The 16050-nt window shown below is 37.4% G+C and overlaps 1 long non-coding RNA gene across 1 annotated transcript; it reads left to right on the top strand.

The window, feature by feature from the left end:
• Positions 1-9005: 9005 nt before the first annotated feature.
• LOC127506399 (uncharacterized) lies at positions 9006-14544 on the top strand. The gene is made up of 4 exons (XR_007927971.1): positions 9006-9920; positions 13243-13561; positions 13707-13886; positions 14013-14544. It is a non-coding gene; the product is annotated as an uncharacterized LOC127506399 (long non-coding RNA).
• The last annotated feature ends 1506 nt before the right edge of the window (positions 14545-16050 follow it).

The following is a 16050-nucleotide window of genomic DNA, read 5'->3' as shown; positions in this document are numbered from 1 at the left end:
GACTTCTGTTTTACTCTGAATGAATGACGGACTGCTGTAGGTGAGGTTTCTTTATCATTTTGTGTCTTTTTGAGCACATTGCAGACTTTATCCAATAAATAGTCACATTAAATTATATTTTAGAGTTTACAACTTCTTAAGAGTCTTTGTCTATCAGTAAAAGTGTGGCATTTGTGTGAAGCATCTTTGTAGAGTGGAAACTAAAGTTTTCATGTTTGTACCTACAGCACTTAAGATGTCTGTCTTTCCTTTCATGGTTTTTCTGTTATTCCTGCTTGTGGAATCTTCAGGTGAGTCAGTTCCTATTGCTGTATAACTAAAATGAAAAGGAAAAAAAGCCCTAGTATTACACTAATTTAAAACCAAATATTTTAAAGTGTTTTTGTATGTTTATATTGTTTTTCTGTTTTCAGTATCTAAATATAATGCAGAAATGCCCAGCAGAATAACGGCACTGAGCGGCTCTTGTGTGCAGATACCTTGTCGATTTAATGTGTCAGAGAACAGTTTGAAAAGCACAGAAAGTATATTTGGCTTCTGGATGAAGACGGACCATTCTTTTAGAAAAGAGAATTTGGTTTTTAATGGAAATGCAAACATCACCAAAGGATTTAGTCATATAGAGATACTTGGAAATCTTAGTCAGCGTGAATGTACCACTGTTTTCTATGATGTGATGAACAATCATTCAGACAAGTACTACTTCAGGGTGGAAACAAAGCCGTCAGATTGGAAATACACATATAGTGACAACCCCATCTACATTTCTGTCTCAGGTAAGCGGGTCTGTAAACTATATTGTTCTGTTATGCCATCAAAATTATACTGTGATTGATTCATAATTTAATTCAAATACTATTTGTATAGTGCTTTTTTTGGGTAGCATCAAAGCAGCTTCAAAGAAAATACATGTCCACATTACAATTTAGAGTGTTATCAGATCTGTTATCAGAGGTGACTGTGTCCAAGTAATGTATTTCAGAAATGTACAAATACAAATCACACAGTTAGCTGACATCATGTATTAATTTTAGGCAGAAAAAAATAGCTCATTATTGAGTAATTAACTATATTAATTAATGATTAATTATTACAAGTTGTGAACATGATTACAGTATATAGAAAATTTAGGTAACACTTTTTGTGTCATTGTTACATGTACTTACTATAGTAATAACTATAAGTTATGCATAATTACATGCAACTAACCCTAAACCAAACCCTAATTCTAACCTTATAGTAAGTACATAGTTACTTTATATTACTCAGCACTTAAATGTATAATTACTGTAACCAAAATTTAGCATTGGTGCATAATCATGGAGTCATTTCATGGGTTCCCCAATTATTGGTAATCAATTAAATATATGATCATTCCTTAAATTAATGAAATGCCTTTAGTTGCAAGATAATTCAGTCAATAGTTTTTGTTTGTATTTGGGATTGTTCTCTTGTTTCTTGGCCTAAAAGTCCCCACAACAAAAGAACTGTGACAAAAAGAACTGTTAAATTACCAAAGGAGGAACATTTAGTAATAGTAATACTTCTAGTGAAATTAATTGTTTTCCATAATTGAGAGGAAGTATATTTGTTGTGGAAGCAAAATGGGCCCACAGACTACTGGAGTTACACATGAGTTTTGTTTGTGAAATGTACCTGTATTGACATTGTTGTTCCAAGTACTAAATTAAAATAATACAATTAAGTGATTGTATTAAGAAAAGTACTTTTATACAAAAGTTCAATAAACTAGAAGTTAAAATTGAGTAACTTGGACACAATATTTACCTTTTACTAACAGTCTATTTTCACTCCAGCACTCCAAATTGATTCATTGAAAAATCAACCACTGTGTTTCTCCAAGGATCAAAAAATAAATCTAAATAAATCTGTGTATTTGAGCGAAAAGGTTGAGTGAACAGTTCAGTGACTGTTCTTTTTTTGTTTTTTGTTTTTGTTTCTGAATGTCGTCGGTTTTATTTTTATAGTGCTTTACACAATAGAGACTGTTTCAAAGCAGCTTCACAGTCTTAAACAGGAAAGTAATGCAATCAATGATGCAAACTTAAAAAATGAAATACAAATTCTGCTGTAAAGCATCTTTAGAAAAACAATAGTGTCAGTATTCAGCTCCAGTCAGGTCAGTGTTGGTTCAGTTCAGTTTAATAATTGCCTAAAGTTTATATAAAGTTAAATACATATACAAGCAGCTCTACTGAGTGAATCAGTGTTTTTTTTTTTTGTTTTTTTTTTGATAGAATCTGTTGAGTGAATAATTCAATGACTCGCTTATAAAGTCCATAACTTTCTGCAACCTACTGGTGTAATGATGTAACATGCAGAAAGACATTGTGTTTTGTTGTGTTTTCTTTAAATTTAATGTTTTATACTGTGTACTTTTTTTTTGTGCCCTGTAGATGTACCTCAGCCTCTTATCCTTAAACCCAGTAGTGATGCAGTGATAGAGAACACAATAGTCAATCTGAACTGCTCTGCTGAAGCCCCCTGCCCCAAACAACCTCCTACAATATCCTGGTCCAACATCCCTGAATCTGCCCACATTACAACACAGTTACAGGAGAAACCTGATAAAACCCAGTCAGTGTTTTCACACATGACCTTCAAAGCTTCATACATGGATCACAGAATGAACATCTCCTGCACTGCTACATATCCAAGAAAAACATCTAATGACTCAACTGTGGAGACCACTGTGATGCTACGAGTCCTGTGTAAGAGATTTGGAGTAGTTTTGATTTGGAGTAGGTTTCATGTTCATATGTGTAATATTATAACATCTAGTTTATCTAAAGATGTTTCTATTTTGCCCTGAAGTTCCTCCAAAAGAAACTCAAATCACCGTCGATCCATCTGCTTCAGTCTCTCTTGGCACTAATGTGACTTTGACCTGCAAAAGCAAAGCCAGTCCATCAAATAACATGAACTACACCTGGCACAAACGTGGACAGGAGAACCAGCTGGATTTTGGAGATCAACTGACCTTTACTGTAAATAGGATGAGTGGAGGCTGGTACTTCTGCACAGCAAAGAATGAACATGGTATTCAGATGTCAGCAGAGATCCAGCTGATTGTGGCAGGTGAGTTTATTTCTATGTACAGATACTAAACATTATCTGATGATCATCATAGGTAAAAAGCTCCAGTTATATGATTGAATTTTATTTTTAAATTATCCGCACAGCCTACTGACCAACTAATTTTGATTTATTTTTTCAATCAGACTCTGCTTCATTAGAATCACTGTCTTTGATCATTGGCTGTGTAGTAGGAGTTTCAGCATTTCTGTTGATATTTCTTCTGATAACACTTTTCCTAAGGTAAGCACAGTTAGATGGCGAATTGTATGGAATAGAGCAAACAGACTTCAGAATAAATGAATTCTCCTATGTCATTTCACTTTGAAACATATACTGGTGTTCTGGTCTGTTGTGTATTTTATTAATTTCTTATTAATACAGATTGCAAAGATTAAAGGCATCCACTATTAGGGAAACTGACATCTCAGATCAGGTATGTTTTACACTCTGTTAGCAGATCACATTAATGCCATTTCAAACAGTAATTGCCATAATAAGCTGATATAAATACGATGCGTCTACTATAATGGTATATTATATTCAGAAACAAAAAACCGAGGACGCGGATCCACATAAATGGTCATTTATTATGTTTGCTCTTTCAGGGTCAGGAAAAACAAGTGCAGATCAGCTCCATTTATACTAATGGTGCTTTTGTGTCGGGTGAAGAGCTAGAGATGCCAAAGGATGAGAATGACATAGTCCACTATGGAGAGATTGACTTCTCCACTCTCCAAACCAAAAGCACCACAGTGACGAGCTCAGGACAAGAGACGATATATGCCGAGGTCAGAGGCCCAGAAAAGATGAACCAGGATTAGTTTACATTAGAATAAATGGCTTGAGTGAACTGTGTAAATGTAGTATGCTTTATTGGCTTGGCTTGTCTCATATGTGTATTGTCATTCAGTATGGAAATAAAACATTTAACAACTTTATTTATATGTATATATATATATATATATATATATATATATATATATATATATATATATATATATATATATATCACATTCATTGTTTTTCCTAATAGTGATTGCATACTCTTCCAGTCAGGTGTTTAAATGCCATGTCGTAAGTATTCTGTAATTATAAACTTGATGCTTCTGTTTTTTTTTTTTGTTTTTTTTTTGTCCTGTTACTTCTCTGTATCAGTTTTTCTTTATTTGTTCCTTCCTAAATGGTAAATCAAACGTCTGATTATTATCCTAACCCTATGTGTAGCTTATGTTTTGGTAACTGACGAGCAAATGTTAAACTTTTTTTCGAAAAGGGGTGACAGAGCAAATGTACTTGTATGCTTAAAGTTTAGATCATTACACACAGTTAATTATATAAAAAATAAATAAATAATAATAATAAAAATGAACCAATGTTGTTTTCAGTAAAAATTGTGTTTGTTCATTACAACTATAGCTTATTTTAAATTAAAGCGATTTCAGTCAGTGGAGTTCAGAGCTGATCTTAAACACGTTTTATAAAACGGTTAATTCCTGTCCTTGATTCTGATTGGTCAATAGCTGTGTTTTAAACACGGCTATGAACGCTTCACACAACGGTTCTGTGTATCACTATACAACACCCTTAGCAACCACTCTTAGCAACGTAAACTGTATGTTCTGTGTGAGAAAGAGATTGAGTGAGTGAGTTTAATACCTGCATTCAGGTTTAGCATTTTCCTTCAGGTCAGTCCTATGTTCATAATAAAAAATCTGTTTAAATGTCCAATTTATTATCTTGTCCTTTTAACAGTTAAGGGGTTTTCCTGTGACTGACAGCACTAGTCAAAGCATTTCAGTCTTTTCAATGTAAAAGGTTTTCGCTACTGACTGACACGCACATAAAGACTGTCTTTGCCGCCATCTAATGGCGTAATAATGTAACTTCTGTTGCTGTTCATGGTCAGGGACTATTTTTCCGGCGGGAGGAAGGCTTTTAGTGACAGTTTACTTCATGAAAGTTGCATTGATACATATTTTTGGCTTTAATATTTGTATTGTGTGGTAACCGTTTTATAAAAGCAATAAGGTACTCAAGGCTAGTGCTGTATTGTGAATAGGTCATGGCTGAAGGGGTTGCAGGCACTCCGCTTCGCATCGTGCCTAACAACGCCCTTCAGCCGTGACTTATTCACGATACAGCACAGCCTCGAGTACCTTATTGCTTACTTACATTCAGGTTATTTCATAATTTTGAAGACCTTCCTGTGAAGTTTTAAATGCTCAAAAGGTTTTTTTTTTTTATAAAGATAATTATTTAATAATGATAGTAGAGCATGTTTGGTAAAGATCTGGGTAACACGAGACACTGTGTCATCGATAGATGCTGCTATCCCCTACTTCCTCAAATCTACTGAAGCCTTATGAAATCTCGCAGGAGAGAATTCGCCCGACAATGGCATTAAAGTGCGCAATATAGAGGTGGGCTCCCCCACAATATAAGGTGCCGCTGGAAGCCATTGCTTCGGAATCTTGGACTGAAGCAGAGTGCAGATAACAATGACTCCGAGCTATGTAACATGGCAGAGTACACAGTGTCTCAATCCCTCCTCTCTCAGGGAACCAAGGTTACACCAGGTAACCGGAGACATTCCCTTTTGATTCGGTCTCTCGACACTGCGTCAACGATAGATAGCACTATGGGGATCTGACCATGCTGTGTGATTAATGGTGGTGGTCGTGCCAACACCTAGTACTGATGTCTGCTGCAGCGGTGATGCCGGTGCTGTATAAACATAATACAAGCAGGGTAAACACTGTGCAGATAAAACAAGTATAGGCTATAGCAACATGCATAGGTGTCTCATAGCCCATCTGGCATAGGTTTTCCCACAAATGTTACTACCTGTGTGAGGGAACCAACAAAACGATGACTGATACCTGTCCATGCTTTTCACACTGCATTCACACGGGGCATCAGCGTCAATGCTTGATGGAGGGCGTGTCTGAAGCTTGAGCTGACGCGACCGTCATAGTACAACAGCCAATCACATTACTTTCCGGTGTTGCATGAACGCAGTTGGCTAGCGTCTGTGATCTGATTGGCTGACGCCTGCGTTGGCGCTTGAAAAGTTGACAAATCTCCAACTTCTGCCACGAACAACGCGAGTGAAGCGACGCGATGGAACCCACAATTCTGTTCGTCAACGCATGACGTCACCCATTCAAAGTAAATGAGAAGCATTAACGTCAACGCCCCATGTGAATGCAGCATCACATCGTGAATGTGTACAACAGCAATGCGCATAGATATAACCCACGAAGGTGACCATTCGCGCAGAATGCAGCAGTGTCTGCGCCTGTAACAACTGTGAGATTGACTGTGACCTATTTGAACACCACTTCGTAGGGGCGGAAACAACTGTCATAATAGTCCACATGACTTATTAGACACCACCCACAATTTCAGTTCGCAATGAGCGGGGATGTGAGAACAGACATAAGAGAGCTGACAGTCTCGCTATCATCGTCATGAGTGAGAGCAAAGCAAGGCACTCCGCCAAAGCTGCAGCCATCAGCCTGAGTGCTTCCTGAGAACTCTTAATGGCAGAAACTTCTCGGCTCGAAATGAACGGAGGTATTACAAACTGAGCGGCCCTTTGAAATGCGAGCTCTCATCGCAGCAAAGCCCAGTTCACTCTGGGTGGTTGAGAAGCAAAATGTACATATAGTTTGTTTATTGAAGGGCCTGTAGCAACCGCCTCAATTCGGTTGGGTAGACCTAGTTGAAACACCCAGACATCTGCTTGGAAGAGGGCCAAGATGGCGTCTTCAACACCATCCTTCACACAGTCGAGCAATGCTGGACTGATGAAATGCAGACTCCTCGTGGAGACGAATCTCTATCGGGCAGATACTCTATGAAGCAACATCAGAAACACTTGTGATGCTCTGAACATAGAGGCAGGCATTCTCTAGATGCACCGAAATAACAGTCCTCTGTCCAGCCTGCGAGAGGATCTGTTTCAGCACGAGCAGTCCGGGGGAGCATTCTGATAATGCACTCTCTGGAGTCCCTGGAAGAGCATGTCACACCTCTGTACAATCCAACAGGGACAAAAGCACTTTAATTAAACTTTATCTTACCAGAGAAAAGAGTTCCAATACAGAAGAACTTTCTTTATTCTGTCTTAGAGCTGTCACACCACACAACGGAACAGTCTTTGCTCAAAGGCAACTTGTTCTTGAATACAAAAGGCGGCGTTTCAGCCATGATAGACATAGTTAAAACCGTTGACGTGACTACAGTGGTTCAACCTTAATGTTATGAAGCGACAAGAATACTTTTTGTGCAAAAAAACAAAACAAAAATAACGACTTTATTCAACAAATTTGTCTGTCTCATCATACTGCTATGCTATTTTCGCTGCAGAGCTTCAGTGTTTATGTCTGAACGCGGGTTCACGCCTGCGTCGTGCTGCTCACGTGACCAGAGCCGGCCAATACTGAGCCACAGTTCGGATGTAAACACTGAAGCTCTGCAATAAAAATAACATAGTAGTATGACAGGGGACAGACGAATTTGTTGAATATGAAAAACAATGGCCAGCTGGTGTTTAACAAGGAAGGCAAAGAATAGCTGCTTACTGCTCATGAGTGAGTGAGCGATCGAAGCACTTCATCCTCTGTGCATAGCAGGACACTGAGATTGTGCATGGCTGACCGCTGCTCTAAGGCAGGGGCTATTTTTTTCATGTAAAAAAAAATATAGTGTAAGTGCCGGGTATTTTGTCTTCTGTACACGACAGACCTCTGCACTGAGACAGGGAGCTGTTTATATCATGTGAGTGCTGAGAATTTTGTCTTCCGTTCACGACTGAGTGCTGCACTGAGACGGGGCTGTTAATAAGGTGTGAGTGATGGGAATTTTGTCTTCCGTACCCTGCCCTGAGGCGAGGGGCTGATTATCGTGAGAATGAAGGGTTAAAGTGAATGTGCTTGTGCATGGCAGATTGCTGCTAGGCGGGGGCTGCACATGTAGAGATCAAGGGCCATGCGGGACCTGTGCTGACATAAGAACCCAAGCTGCAGTCTCCGCGCTCGCCTCGCAGCTCTACCAAGGTGGGTGAGAGCATGAGAAGCCAGGCGAATGTCCTGAAGCGTTGGGTGAGAGGAATGCAGATGCTTAGTAGGCATGAGCTCATCACCGGAGTCCATAAGGTCCACTGCTGTTAGTGAGGGCAGATGGACTCGCACAGTGCTGCTTTTGAGAGGGCCTCGCCCATGCAGAAACGTCGCGGTCCGGAAGGCATCTGATGAAAAATGTCATACTCACCGGAATGCTGCAGAAGAGCCACAATCCTTTAGGCATCGTCCCCTGGATGAGCATACCTCAATGGCAAGCTGTAGCTGGCTTCTTGTAGCTGAAGGAAAATATTCTAAAGCAATGGCATCTAGCGCCGCCTTACAGTGTGGAGGAGCCTGCCTCTATTTTGCGCGCTTTAACGCCATTGGTGGGCGAATTCTCGCCCGTGAGATTTCATAAGGAGGAGGGGGAATAGGAGGAGGGAGGAAGGAGGGGAATATCCCATAGCACCATCTATTAGTATTACTCAGTACGTAAATGTGTAATTACACTGTAACAAGGACACCTTAAAATAAAATGTAACCAAAACAATTAATTATTAATATATATTAATAATAAAATCATAATGACTGTCTTTCAAAAAAAAAAAAGCGTGAGACCCCTGTGAATTGTCTTCATAGTGTCTTTGTGTGTGTTTGTACCTGCAGCTTTCAAGATGGTGTCGTTCTGTTCATGACTTTTCTGTTCATAATGAATGAACTTGTACTGGTATCTTCAGGTGAGTTCCTTGTGCTGTCTAACTGAAAATAATATCATCAGAAAGCTTTAATTTTGTTAATTTTGCTTTAATTCTGTACTCTGTATTACACTTATTTTGCGAAACGAGATTTTAAGGTATTTTTGTATGTTTATAATGCTTTTCTGTTTTCAGTATCTAAATATAATGCAGAATTGCCCAGCAGAATAACAGCACTGAGCGGCTCTTGTGTGCAGATACCTTGTAAATTTAAAGTGTTGAACATGAGTTTAAAAAACACAGAAAGTATATTTGGCTTCTGGATGAAGACGGACCATTCTTTTAGAAAACCAGAGAATTTGGTTTTTAATGGAAGTTCAAATATCACCAAAGAATTTAGTCATATAGAGATACTTGGAAATCTTAGTCAGCGTGAATGTAGCACTGTTTTCTATGATATCATGAACAATCATTCAGACAAGTACTACTTCAGGGTGGAAATAAAGCCATCTGTCATGATCACCAGTGAGAATGCCCATCATTGCCACCAGAGGGCAGTCCATCCTGGACAACACACATCATTTGGACTCCATTTCCCATCTACCCTCATACCCTGGACTGATCACCCTGCACCTGCTACCCATTATACACTCACTCACACATAAAAGACACTTGCACCCACACCTCCATGCGAAGTCTTGTTTAGCACTGTCTGACATTTCTGAGCATTTCCCCTGGAGTCTGTATTCTTGTGTTTGCCCTTGGACTGTTACTCGTTTCCGATTCTCTGCTGCCTGCCTTGTCCCTTGCCTGTTCCTGGATTATGTATGTTTGCTGCCTGCCCTGATCTCTGCCTGCCTTTGGAATCTGATTGTTTGCTGCCTACCCAGATTACTGCCTGTCACTATTTCTGCCACTGGCTCATCCTTACTATTATTGTGTCTGTCAACTTAAATTCAATAAATGCTGCAGATGGATCCTCACTCCGTTGACCCAATCATTACACCATCGGATTGGAACTACACATATAGTGAAAACCCCATCAACATTTCTGTCTCAGGTAAGTGTCTTCCCTGTATATTGTTCTGTTGTGACATTTTTAAAATGCAAGTGATGTGATGTGTGTCCAAGTATGTTGAACAATACTCAAAATTTGTGTTCTGCATTTCACCCATTTAAGTGCGCACACACATACGGACCGTGAACACACACCTGAAGCAGTGTTTACTCACTGTTTACTCAAATTACTCACTGATTATAATTCATGATTAAGTCCCTGAATATTATTAATTTATTGTGTCCTCCATGGATAAACAAAGGCCTGGTTTCACAGACAGGGCTAAGATTTAGCCAGGATTAGGCCTTATTTCAATTATGACATTTAAATATCTTTTATAAAAGTGCCTTAGGAAAAAATAAATAAATAAATAAATAAATAAATAAATAAATAAATAAATAAATAAATAAATAAATAAATAAATAAATAAATAAATAAATAAATAAATAAATAAATAAATAAATAAAAACAAACAAACATTACTGGTGTGCATCTTGAGACAAAACAATGGCACTGACATATTTTAAGAGATGTCAATGCAAGTTGCTTTCAGTTAAAACCGCTCAAACATACAATTTAGTCCAGGACTAGCTTAAGCCTTGTCTGTGAAACTGGGGGAAATTGTTTTCATTTGTAATGTGTCTCCTAACAATAAGATGCATGTGTCTCCATGAGTTTGTTGTTTTCAGAATAATTTAATGGAACATTTTTTTTTTTTTTTTTTTTTTTTTTTATATTCATTTGCCCTCAAAATCTTTATTAAAAAATAACTATCCTTCCATCTTGCAACGACATGTTGATGTGTTTTTCGGCATAAGGGCGGGGCAACTTGTCTGTCACTAGCTCACATGAGATCACAGCAAAATCAAACCACAACCATCCAATCAATTCCTGATGGACAAAATCAAGTCCTGCCCTACATATTTTTTTCTTGTTCAAGAAGCCATTTCAGTCAGATGTTCATCAAACTAAGGGATAACATTTACATTTCATGCTGACTTTAACTCAGAAAATCCTGACTTTACAGAAAATCCAATAAGAATAAACTGGGGCTGGGTGATATGAAATTATCATAATAACATTTTTCATATCAGTCGATATCAATAATTATCACTATAAATGTCAAATCTTTATTCCTTTAAGCTTTAAAGGCAGATTTGTGCTTCTAAGTGAAAGCTGAACCAGACCATTAATTGTAACTTTAAACTACTTTTTATTGTCAGAACATGGCAAACACTTCACATTTTTTAATTCTTTACACTTTTCCAGTAATTTTTTCCTTAACGAAATAAATATCTTAATAGAAAAAATTATTTCTTAATTTCTGCATGTGCTAACTGGTGATATTGTTTCAAATCATGAAACAGGTTTGTGTTGCCTGACTTTGATTATGTGTATCTCTGGCACAGTTTGCAGTGCAGGCCACAAAATTAATGTTTTGTCTCTTAGAAATGCACATTTGACAGTAGCTTGAGTTGACAGAGGTAGAACCTTAAGTTAGGATGCAGATGTAAATTTAAGTTCATTAACAAAAACAGTAACATCTGTAAAATTATAACAACCTCATTTTTATATAGTGTAATTTCTGTTTGAGTTTTATTCAAATTAGCCATAGGTCTTCCATGGTAGCATACAGGTGCTGGTCATATAATTAGAATATCATCAAAAAGTTGATTTATTTCACTAATTTCATTCAAAAAGTGAAACTTGTATATTATATTCATTCATTACACAGAGACTGATATATTTCAAATGTTTATTTCTTTTAATTTTGATGATTAAAACTGACAACTAAGGAAAATCCCAAATTCAGTATCTCAGAAAATTAGAATATTGTGAAAAGGTTCAATATTGAAGACACCTGCAGCCACACTCTAATCAGCTAATTAACTCAAAACACCTGCAAAGGCCTTTAAATGGCCTCTCAGTCTAGTTCTGTAGGCTACACAATCATGGGGAAGACTGCTGACTTGACAGTTGTCCAAAAGACGACCATTGACACCTTGCACAAGGAGGGCAAGACACAAAAGGTCATTGCAAAAGAGGCTGGCTCTTCACAGAGCTCTGTGTCCAAGCACATTAATAGAGAGGCGAAGGGAAGGAAAAGATGTGGTAGAAAAAAAGTGTACAAGCAATAGGGATAACTGCACCCTGGAGAGGATTTTGAAACAAAACCCATTCAAAAATGTGGGGGAGATTCACAAAGAGTGGACTGCAGCTGGAGTCAGTGCTTCAAGAACCACTACGCACAGACGTATGCAAGACATGGGTTTCAGCTGTCACATTCCTTGTGTCAAGCCACTCTTGAACAACAGACAGCGTCCGAAGCGTCTCACCTGGGCTAAAGACAAAAAGGACTGGACTGCTGCTGAGTGGTCCAAAGTTATGTTCTCTGATGAAAGTAAATTTTGCATTTCCTTTGGAAATCAGGGTCCCAGAGTCTGGAGGAAGAGAGGAGAGGCACACAATCCACGTTGCTTGAGGTCCAGTGTAAAGTTTCCACAGTCAGTGATGGTTTGGGGTGCCATGTCATCTGCTGGTGTTGGTCCACTGTGTTTTCTGAGGTCCAAGGTCAACGCAGCCGTATACCAGGAAGTTTTAGAGCACTTCATGCTTCCTGCTGCTGACCAACTTTATGGAGATGCAGATTTCATTTTCCAACAGGACTTGGCACCTGCACACCGTGCCAAAGCTGCCAGTACCTGGTTTGAGGACCATGGTATCCCTGTTCTTAATTGGCCAGCAAACTCACCTGACCTTAAGGCCACTATCAGAGCAACCTGGGCTCTTATAACACCTGAGCAGTGCCACAGACTGATCGACTCCATGCCACACCGCATTGCTGCAGTAATTCAGGCAAAAGGAGCCCCAACTAAGTATTGAGTGCTGTACATGCTCATACTTTTCATGTTCATACTTTTCAGTTGGCCAAGATTTCTAAAAATCCTTTCTTTGTATTGGTCTTAAGTAATATTCTAATTTTTTGAGATACTGAATTTGGGATTTTCCTTAGTTGTCAGTTATAATCATCAAAATTAAAAGAAATAAACATTTGAAATATATCAGTCTGTGTGTAATGAATGAATATAATATACAAGTTTCACTTTTTGAATGAAATTAGTGAAATAAATCAACTTTTTGATGATATTCTAATTATATGACCAGCACCTGTACATTTGATCATAACCACAGTTAAAACCAAGCATAGCACCTCACTACCAAATGTAACTATATGGTTTCTGCGGTATTTATATGAAAAACAGTAGCCTAAATTTTAACAGTAAACTTTAACAGTATTTTATACTTTGTACAATTTGCCCTGTAGATTCACCACAACCTCCCATCCTGAAACCCACTGATCTGAAAAAAGCGATGGAGGAAACGACAGTTAATCTGAACTGCTCTGCTGAAGCCCCCTTGCCCCAAACAACCTCCTACAATATCCTGGTCCAACATCCCTGAATCTGCCCACATTACAACACAGTTACAGGAGAAACCTGATAAAACCCAGTCAGTGTTTTCACACATGACCTTCAAAGCTTCATACATGGATCACAGAATGAACATCTCCTGCACTGTTACATATCCAAGAAATACATCTAATGACTCAACTGTGGAGACCACTGTGATGCTACGAGTCCTGTGTAAGAGATTTGGAGTAGCTTTGCTCTTTCATTAGCATTATTATGTTCAGATGTGTAATATTATAACCTCTAGTTTATCTAAAGATGTTTCTATTTTAAGTTCCTCCAAAAGAAACTTGCATCACCATCGATCCATCTGTTTCAGTCTCTGTTGGCACTAATGTGACTTTGACCTGCAAAAGCAAAGCCAGTCCATCAAATAACATTAACTACACCTGATACAAACGTGGACCGGAGAATCAGCTGGATTTTGGAGAACAACTGACCTTTACTGTAAATAGGAGGAGTGGAGGCTGGTACTTTGTACTTTTGCTGATTGTAGCAGGTGAGTATAATTTATAAATCTGACATGCTAATTACAATCAAAGGTTCAGGTTTATGACTTGACCTTGTCTCATATTGTGTATAATCTACTGAACACCAACATCTGTTTTTATCTGCCACCCTTTAGAATCATCTGTGCCTTTGATCGCAGGCTGTGTAGGAGGAATTTCAGCTTTACTGTTGTTATTTCTTCTGGAAACATTTTTAAAAAGGTATGCAAAGACTAAATATGATGTTGCACAAATGTTCATGTTTGTGATTTATGAATTTCCTGTCGATACAGGGTGCAAAAGCATCCAGTGAATCCATTGTTAGGGAAACTGATCAGGTAACTCTATACTATCCGTATTGAGAAATTGACTTTTCCACCAACTGCACCATTTGAAATGCCAAAGACTGTCCACTATTACTCTACATCAGAATAATAAACATATGATTTAACAGAAAATGTCCTCTGCTTGGATAATATACAGATGTGTTGTGAACAACATAACAACTTTGTCTTTTGTCTCTGGTTAGAAAACAAGTAACACTTTACAGTAAGGTCCCATTAGTTAAGATTAGTTAACTAACAATCAAGATAGGCACATTGTTACAGTATTTATTAATCTTTATTAACATTAGTTGATAAAAATACAACTGTTCATTGTTAGATCATTAGCTCGGGTCCATTTAAATAATAATAACAAACACAACTTTTGATTTTAATATTGTATTATTAAAAGTTGAAATTAACATGAGCTAAGCTTCATTTAGAAGTATTTTCATATTAGTTCATATTAGTTCACTAATGCAGTTAACTGATGTTACCAAAAGGAACCTTATTGTAAATGTTACCGGATTTATTCATTATTACACACACATTCTTCACATTTTACATTAAATTATTCAGTTCAGTCATATGTTTAGATTACTCCTTCAGGAAGTTTTATTTATAGCTTTGGGACTTATCTTTTTCCATTTTTATTCTCAATTCATGTCTTCATGAATTCAATGGTCATTGATTACCAGTCTAACCTTTATGTTTTTAAACTAGTACCACTTTATGCCACAAGCAGGGTCGGGAACATTTCTTGCAAAATAATAAAGCATTAATCCACTCAAGACTCTTTGTTTCAGTGAATTTACCATGTAAGGAAGAAGGGCGATAATTTACAGCATTAATGTTTGTGTGGATCACATGATCAGCTTGTCCTTGTTTCAGCAATACTTTGCTGTTCTGTTCTTTACAGACTGATTTATACACTTACTGATAATTAAAACTTGTTCAATCACTGAAACAATGTTTTTATAGTAACATTAAAAAAATAGCAGAGATAGGTTGTGCCCCACTCTCCCCTAATCCCCTAACGATTTTTGACTTTCTCAGTTTGTGTAAATCTACTTAGGGTTTCATAGAATTTCTTTTGTTCCACATTAATTTCACATGTCTGGTTCAAATATGTGGCTTTGTTTTATTAATACAGTGTATACTTTTGTCTTTATTTACCCCGAAAGAAGGGAAGTGTGACAACATGCCCCATATTTTGTAGTTTGACAATGAACACTGCAAAACAGCTATAAAGCACTGGTCAGAACAATACTGGCAAACAGATGAAGAAACATATTCAGACATTTAGAAAAACACAGAGCTGAATAAAACACTCCCTTCCCTCTACTCACAGTTCTCACAGAACAGGGGATAAATAGACGAGCCAGTACAAATGCTGTAAGTTTCTTGAAATTTAAATCCACATGGTTTCTCAACAGAAATTCATAAAAGTTAATTATGCCAATTATATTGGTAACTGCATAGAATAGCATAGTTCTAATAGCGGGGCACAATGTAACACATGTTACAACGAACCTGGTTAGTATCTTCTGCTAGTTGGTGAAGCATTAAAAAACTATCTAAATTGCTAAATAACAGATTGGAGATTAAAATAATATCAGACTTGTCTAATTTTAAATGAACAAAAAATATAGATGAGAAATTATTTACTTTTGCTACTGTTAAAATGTTCAGTGATATCTCCCAAAGATTTCTGTATTTTTGCTTTTTTTTTCTTTTTTTTTTTCTTTATATTGTTGATATGGTAACTAGTAAGATTCATCATGCTAGTTGTAGATAATGACTAAAAGGTGTTTACTGTACATTCAGTTAATCATTAATTACTAGGTTATTT

Source organism: Ctenopharyngodon idella, chromosome 23, assembly GCF_019924925.1.
Source record: "Ctenopharyngodon idella isolate HZGC_01 chromosome 23, HZGC01, whole genome shotgun sequence".
NCBI classification, from domain to species: domain Eukaryota; kingdom Metazoa; phylum Chordata; class Actinopteri; order Cypriniformes; family Xenocyprididae; genus Ctenopharyngodon; species Ctenopharyngodon idella.
The sequence above is the reverse complement of the archived record's forward strand: the minus strand, read 5'-3'. Positions and strand labels throughout refer to the sequence as shown.